Source organism: Triticum aestivum, chromosome 5D (assembly GCF_018294505.1).
Source record: "Triticum aestivum cultivar Chinese Spring chromosome 5D, IWGSC CS RefSeq v2.1, whole genome shotgun sequence".
Lineage (NCBI taxonomy): Eukaryota > Viridiplantae > Streptophyta > Magnoliopsida > Poales > Poaceae > Triticum > Triticum aestivum.
This window is the reverse complement of record NC_057808.1, coordinates 126,118,395-126,126,028: the sequence shown is the minus strand read 5'-3', so window position 1 is coordinate 126,126,028 and position 7,634 is coordinate 126,118,395.

Sequence of the window (7,634 nt, the reverse complement as noted above, 5' to 3'; positions counted from 1 at the left end):
TTAGCCCCGAGGGTGAACTACTCCCTCCTCATCATGGAGAGCGCCGGGATGATGAAGATGGCCACCGGTGAGGGATCCCCCCTCCGGCAGGGTGCCGGAACAGGGTCCCGATTGGTTTTTGGTGGCTACAGAGGCTTCCGGCGGCGGAACTCCCGATCTATTATGTTCTCGATGTTTTTAGGGTATATGGATATATATAGGCAAAAGAAGTCAGTCAGGGGAGCCACGAGGGGCCCACGAGGGTGGGGGTGCGTCCAGGGGGGCAGGCATGCCTCCCTGCCTCGTGGCCACCTCGAAGCTTCCCTGACGTCTACTCCAAGTCTCCTAGATTGCTTCCGTTGCAAAAATAACTCTCCCGAAGGTTTGATTCCGTTTGGACTCCGTTTGATATTCCTTTTCTTCAAAACACTGGAATAGGCAAGAAAACAGCAATTTGGGCTGGGCCTCCCGTTAATAGGTTAGTCCCAAAAATAATATAAAAGTGTATAATAAAGCCCATAAACATCCAAAATGGGTAATATAATAGCATGGAACAATCAAAAATTATAGATACGTTGGAGATGTATCAGCATCCCCAAGCTTAATTCCTGCTCGTCCTCGAGTAGGTAAATGATAAAAACAGAATTTTTGATGTGGAATGCTACCTAACATAATTCTCAATGTAATTTTCTTCATTGTGGCAAGAATATTCAGATCCGAAAGATTCAAGATAAAAGTTTAGTATTGACATAAAAATAATAATACTTCAAGCATACTAACAAAGCAATCATGTCTTCTCAAAATAACATGGCCAAAGCAAGCTATCCCTACAAAATCATATAGTCTGGCTATGCTCTATCTTCATCACACAAAATATTTAAATCATGCACAACCCCGATGACAAGCCAAGCAATTGTTTCATACTTTTGATGTTCTCAAACTTCTTCAATCTTCACGCAATACATGAGCGTGAGCCATGGACATAGCACTATAGGTGAAATAGAATGGTGGTTGTGGAGAAGACAAAAAGGAGAAGATAGTCTCACATCAACTAGGCGTATCAACGGGCTATGGAGATGCCCATCAATAGATATCAATGTGAGTTAGTAGGGATTGCCATGCAACAGATGCACTAGAGCTATAAGTATATGAAAGCTCAACAAAAGAAACTAAGTGGGTGTGCATCCAACTTGCTTGCTCACGAAGACCTAGGCAATTTGAGGAAGCCCATCATTGGAATATACAAGCCAAGTTCTATAATGTAAAATTCCCACTAGTATATGAAAGTGACAACATAGGAGACTCTCCATCATGAAGATCATGGTGCTACTTTGAAGCACAAGTGTGGTAAAAGGATAGTAGCATTGTCCCTTCTCTCTTTTTCTCTCATTTTTTTGTTTGGGCCTTCTCCTTTTTTATGGCCTCTTTTTTCTCTTTTTTTATTTGGGCTTCTTTGGCCTCTTTTATTTATTTTTTTCGTCCGGAGTCTCATCCCGACTTGTGGGGGAATCATAGTCTCCATCATCCTTTCCTCACTAGGACAATGCTCTAATAATGATGATCATCACACTTTTATTTACTTACATCTCAAGAATTACAACTCGATACTTAGAACAAAATATGACTCTATATGAATGCCTCCGGCGGTGTACCGGGATATGCAATGAATCAAGAGTGACATGTATGAAAGAATTATGAAGGTAGCTTTGCCACAAATATGATGTCAACTACATGATCATGCAAAGCAATATGACAATGATGAAGCGTGTCATAATAAATGGAACGGTGGTAAGTTGCATGGCAATATATCTCAGAATGGCTATGGAAATGCCATAATAGATAGGTATGGTGGCTGTTTTGAGGAAGGTATATGGTGGGTATATGATACCGGCGAAAGGTGCACGGTATTAGAGAGGCTAGCAATGGTGGAAAGGTAAGAGTGCGTATAATCCATGGACTCAACATTAGTCATAAAGAACTCACATAGTTATTGCAAAAATCTATTAGTTATCGAAACAAAGTACTACACACATGCTCCTAGGGGGATAGATGTTGGAAATATGCCCTAGAGGCAATAATAAATGGTTATTATTATATTTCTGTGTTCATGATAGTAGTCTATTATTCATGCTATAATTGCATTGTCCGGAAATCGTAATACATGTGTGAATACATAGACCACAACGTGTCCCTAGTAAGCCTCTAGTTGACTAGCTCGTTGATTAACAGATAGTCATGGTTTCCTGACTATGGACATTGGATGTCATTGATAACGGGATCACATCATTAGGAGAATGATGTGATGGACAAGACCCAATCCTAAGCATAGCATAAAAGATCGTGTAGTTTCGTTTGCTAGAGCTTTTCCAATGTCAAGTATCTTTTCCTTAGACCATGAGATCGTGCAACTCCCGGATACCGTAAGAGTGCTTTGGGTGTGCCAAACGTCACAACGTAACTGGGTGACTATAAAGGTGCACTACGGGTATCTCCGAAAGTGTCTGTTGGGTTGGCACGGATCGAGACTGGGATTTGTCACTCCGTGTGACGGAGAGGTATCTCTGGGCCCACTCGGTGATGCATCATCATAATGAGCTCAATGTGACTAAGGCGTTAGTCACGGGATCATGCATTGCGGTACGAGTAAAGAGACTTGCCGGTAACGAGATTGAACAAGGTATTGGGATACCGACGATCGAATCTCGGGCAAGTAACATACCGATTGACAAAGGGAATTGCATACGGATTGATTGAATCCTCGACACCGTGGTTCATCCGATGAGATCATCGTGGAACATGTGGGAGCCAACATGGGTATCCAGATCCCGCTGTTGGTTATTGACCGGAGAGGCGTCTCGGTCATGTCTGCATGTCTCCCGAACCCGTAGGGTCTACACACTTAAGGTTCGGTGACGCTAGGGTTGTAGAGATATATGTATGCGGAAACCCGAAAGTTGTTCGGAGTCCCGGATGAGATCCCGGACGTCACGAGAGGTTCCGGAATGGTCCGGAGGTGAAGAATTATATATAGGAAGTCAAGTTTCGGCCACCGGGAAAGTTTCGGGGGTTACTGGTATTGTACCGGGACCACCGGAAGGGTCCCGGGGGTCCACCGGGTGGGGCCACCTATCCCGGAGGGCCCCGTGGGCTGAAAGTGGAAGGGAACCAGCCCTTAGTGGGCTGGGGCGCCCCCCTTGGGCCTCCCCCCATGCGCCTAGGGTTGGGAACCCTAGGCGGGAGCTTCCCCCTTGCCTTGGGGGGCAAGGCACCCCTTCCCCCCCACTTGGCTGCCGCCCCCCCCTTTGGATCTCATCTCCAGGGCCGGCGCCCCCCCCAGGGGGCCTATATAAAGGGGGGAGGGAGGGCAGCCACCTACAGCCCTGGGCGCCTCCCTCCTCCCCAGCAACACCTCTCTCTCTCGCAGAAGCTTGGCGAAGCCCTGCCGGAGACCCGCTACATCCACCACCACGCCGTCGTGCTGTTGGATCTCCATCAACCTCTCCTTCCCCCTTGCTGGATCAAGAAGGAGGAGACGTCGCTGCACCGTACGTGTGTTGAACGCGGAGGTGCCGTCCGTTCGGCACTCGGTCATCGGTGATTTGGATCACGGCGAGTACGACTCCGTCATCCACGTTCATTGGAACGCTTCCGCTCGCGATCTACAAGGGTATGTAGATGCACTCCTTTCCCCTCGTTGTTAGTAGACTCCATAGATGCATCTTGGTGAGCGTAGGAAAATTTGAAAATTATGCTACGATAACCAACAGTGGCATCATGAGCCAGGCCTATGCGTAGTTACTATGCACGAGTAGAACACAAAGCAGTTGTGGGCGTTGAGTTTGCCGATTCTTCTTGCCACTACTAGTCGTTTCTTGTTTCGGCGGCATTGTAGGATGAAGCGGCCCGGACCGACCTTACACGTACGCTTACGTGAGACAGGTTCCACCGACTGACATGCACTAGTTGCATAAGGTGGCTAGCGGGTGTTTGTCTCTCCTACTTTAGTCGGAACGGATTCGATGAAAAGGGTCCTTATGAAGGGTAAATAGAAATTGGCAAATCACGTTGTGGTCATACGTAGGTAAGAAAACGTTCTTGCTAGAAACCTACAAACCACGTAAAAACTTGCAACAACAATTAGAGGACGTCTAACTTGTTTTTGCAGCAAGTGCTATGTGATGTGATATGGCCAGAAGATGTGATGAATGATATATGTGATGTATGAGATTGATCATATTCTTGTAATAGGAATCACGACTTGCATGTCGATGAGTATGACAACCGGCAGGAGCCATAGGAGTTGTCTTTATTATTTTGTATGACCTGCGTGTCATTGAATAACGCCATGTAAATTACTTTACTTTGTTGCTAAACGCGTTAGCCATAGAAGTAGAAGTAATCGTTGGCGTGACGACTTCATGAAGACACAATGATGGAGATCATGATGATGGAGATCATGGTGTCATGCCGGTGACGAAGATGATCATGGTGCCCCGAAGATGGAGATCAAAGGAGCATAATGATATTGGCCATATCATGTCACTATTTGATTGCATGTGATGTTTATCATGTTTTTGCATCTTATTTGCTTAGAACGACGGTAGCAAGTAGGATGATCCCTTATAATAATTTCAAGAAAGTGTTCACCCTAACTGTGCACCGTTGCGAAGGTTCGTTGTTTCGAAGCACCACGTGATGATCGGGTGTGATAGATTCTAACGTTCGAATACAACGGGTGTTGACGAGCCTAGCATGTACAGACATGGCCTCGGAACACACGCAATACACTTAGGTTGACTTGACGAGCCTAGCATGTACAGACATGGCCTCGTAACACGGAGGACCGAAAGGTCGAGCATGAGTCGTATAGAAGATACGATCAACATGAAGATGTTCACCGATCTTGACTAGTCCGTCTCACGTGATGATCGGACACGGCCTAGTTAAACTCGGATCATGTTGCACTTAGATGACTAGAGGGATGTCTATCTGAGTGGGAGTTCATTAAATAATTTGATTAGATGAACTTAATTATCATGAACTTAGTCTAAAATCTTTACACTATGTCTTGTAGATCTAATGGCCAACGTTGTCCTCAATTTCAACGCGTTCCTAGAGAAAACCAAGCTGAAAGATGATGGCAGCAACTATACGGACTGGGTCCGGAACCTGAGGATCATCCTCATAGTAGCCAAGAAAGATTATGTCTTAGAAGCACCGCTAGGTGAAGCACCAATCCCAGAGAACCAAGACGTTATGAACGCTTGGCAATCACGTGCTGATGATTACTCCCTCGTTCAGTGTGGCATGCTTTACAGCTTAGAACCGGGTCTCCAAAAGCGTTTTGAGAAACATGGAGCATACGAGATGTTCGAGGAGATGAAACTAGTTTTCCAAGCTCATGCCCGGGTCGAGAGATATGATGTCTCCGACAAGTTCTTCAGCTGTAAAATGGAGGAGAACAGTTCTGTTAGTGAGCACATACTCAGAATGTCTGGGTTGCATAACCGCTTGTCTCAGCTGGGAGTCAATCTCCCGGATGACGCGGTCATTGACAGAATCCTCCAGTCGCTTCCACCAAGCTACAAGAGCTTTGTGATGAACTACAATATGCAGGGGATGGAAAAGACCATTCCCGAGGTATATTCAATGCTGAAATCAGCGGAAGGGGAGATCAGAAAAGAACATCAAGTGTTGATGGTGAATAAAACCACTAAGTTCAAGAAGGGCAAGGGTAAGAAGAACTTCAAGAAGGAAGGCAAGGGAGTTGCCGCGCCCGGTAAACCAGTTACTGGGAAGAAGTCAAAGAATGGACCCAAGCCCGAGACTGAGTGCTTTTATTGCAAGGGAAGTGGTCACTGGAAGCGGAACTGCCCCAAATACTTGGCGGACAAGAAGAAGGCCGGCAACACCCAAGGTATATGTGATATACAAGTAATTGATGTGTACCTTACCAGTACTCGTAGTAGCTCCTGGGTATTTGATACCGGTGCGGTTGCTCATATTTGTAACTCAAAACAGGAACTACGGAATAAACGGAGACTAGCAAAGGACGAGGTGACGATGCGCGTCGGGAATGGTTCCAAGGTTGATGTGATCGCCGGCGGCACGCTACCTCTGCATCTACCCACGGGATTAGTTTTAAACCTCAATAATTGTTATTTAGTGCCAGCTTTGAGCATGAACATTGTATCTGGATCTCGTTTAATTCGAGATGGCTACTCATTTAAATCCGAGAATAATGGTTGTTCTATTTATTTGAGAGATATGTTTTATGGTCATGCCCCGCTGGTCAATGGTTTATTTTTGATGAATCTCGAACGTGATGTTACACATGTTCATAGTGTGAATACCAAAAGATGTAAAGTTGATAACGATAGTTCCACATACTTGTGGCACTGCCGCCTTGGTCACATTGGTGTCAAGCGCATGAAGAAGCTCCATGCAGATGGACTTTTGGAGTCTCTTGATTACGAATCATTTGACACGTGCGAACCATGCCTCATGGGTAAGATGACCAAGACTCCGTTCTCCGGAACAATGGAGCGAGCAACCAACTTATTGGAAATCATACATACCGATGTGTGCGGTCCAATGAGTGTTGAGGCTCGCGGAGGATATCGTTATGTTCTCACTCTCACTGATGATTTAAGTAGATATGGGTATGTCTACCTAATGAAACACAAGTCTGAAACCTTTGAAAAGTTCAAGGAATTTCAGAGTGAAGTCGAGAATCAACGTGACAGGAAAATAAAATTCTTACGATCAGATCATGGTGGAGAATATTTGAGTCACGAATTTGGTACACACTTCAGGAAATGTGGAATAGTTTCACAACTCACGCCGCCTGGAACACCTCAGAGAAACGGTGTGTCCGAACGTCGTAATTGCACTCTATTGGATATGGTGCGATCTATGATGTCTCTTACCGATTTACCGCTCTCATTTTGGGGCTATGCTTTAGAGACTGCCGCATTCACTTTAAATAGGGCTCCGTCGAAATCCGTTGAGACGACACCGTATGAATTATGGTTTGGGAAGAAACCTAAGCTGTCATTTCTAAAAGTTTGGGGATGCGATGCTTATGTCAAGAAACTTCAACCTGAAAATCTCGAACCCAAGTCGGAAAAATGCGTCTTCATTGGATACCCTAAGGAAACTATTGGGTATACCTTCTACCTCAGATCCGAGGGCAAGATCTTCGTTGCCAAGAACGGGTCCTTTCTAGAGAAGGAGTTTCTCTCGAAAGAATTGAGTGGGAGGAAAGTGGAACTTGATGAGGTGATAGTCACCCCTTCTGAACCGGAATGTAGCGCAGCGCAGGAAAATGCTCCTGTGGTGCCTACACCGACTGGGGAGGAAGTTAATGATGATGATCACGAAGCTTCGGATCAAGTTTCTGAACTTCGTAGGTCCACAAGGACACGTTCCGCACCAGAGTGGTGCGGCAACCCTGTCCTGGAAATCATGTTGTTAGACAACGGTGAACCTTCGAACTATGAAGAAGCGATGGCGGGCCCGGATTCCGACAAATGGCTAGAAGCCATGAAATCCGAGATAGAATCCATGTATGAAAACAAAGTATGGACTTTGACTGACTTGCCCGATGAGCGGCGAGCCATAGAAAACAAATGGATCTTTAAGAAGAAGACGGA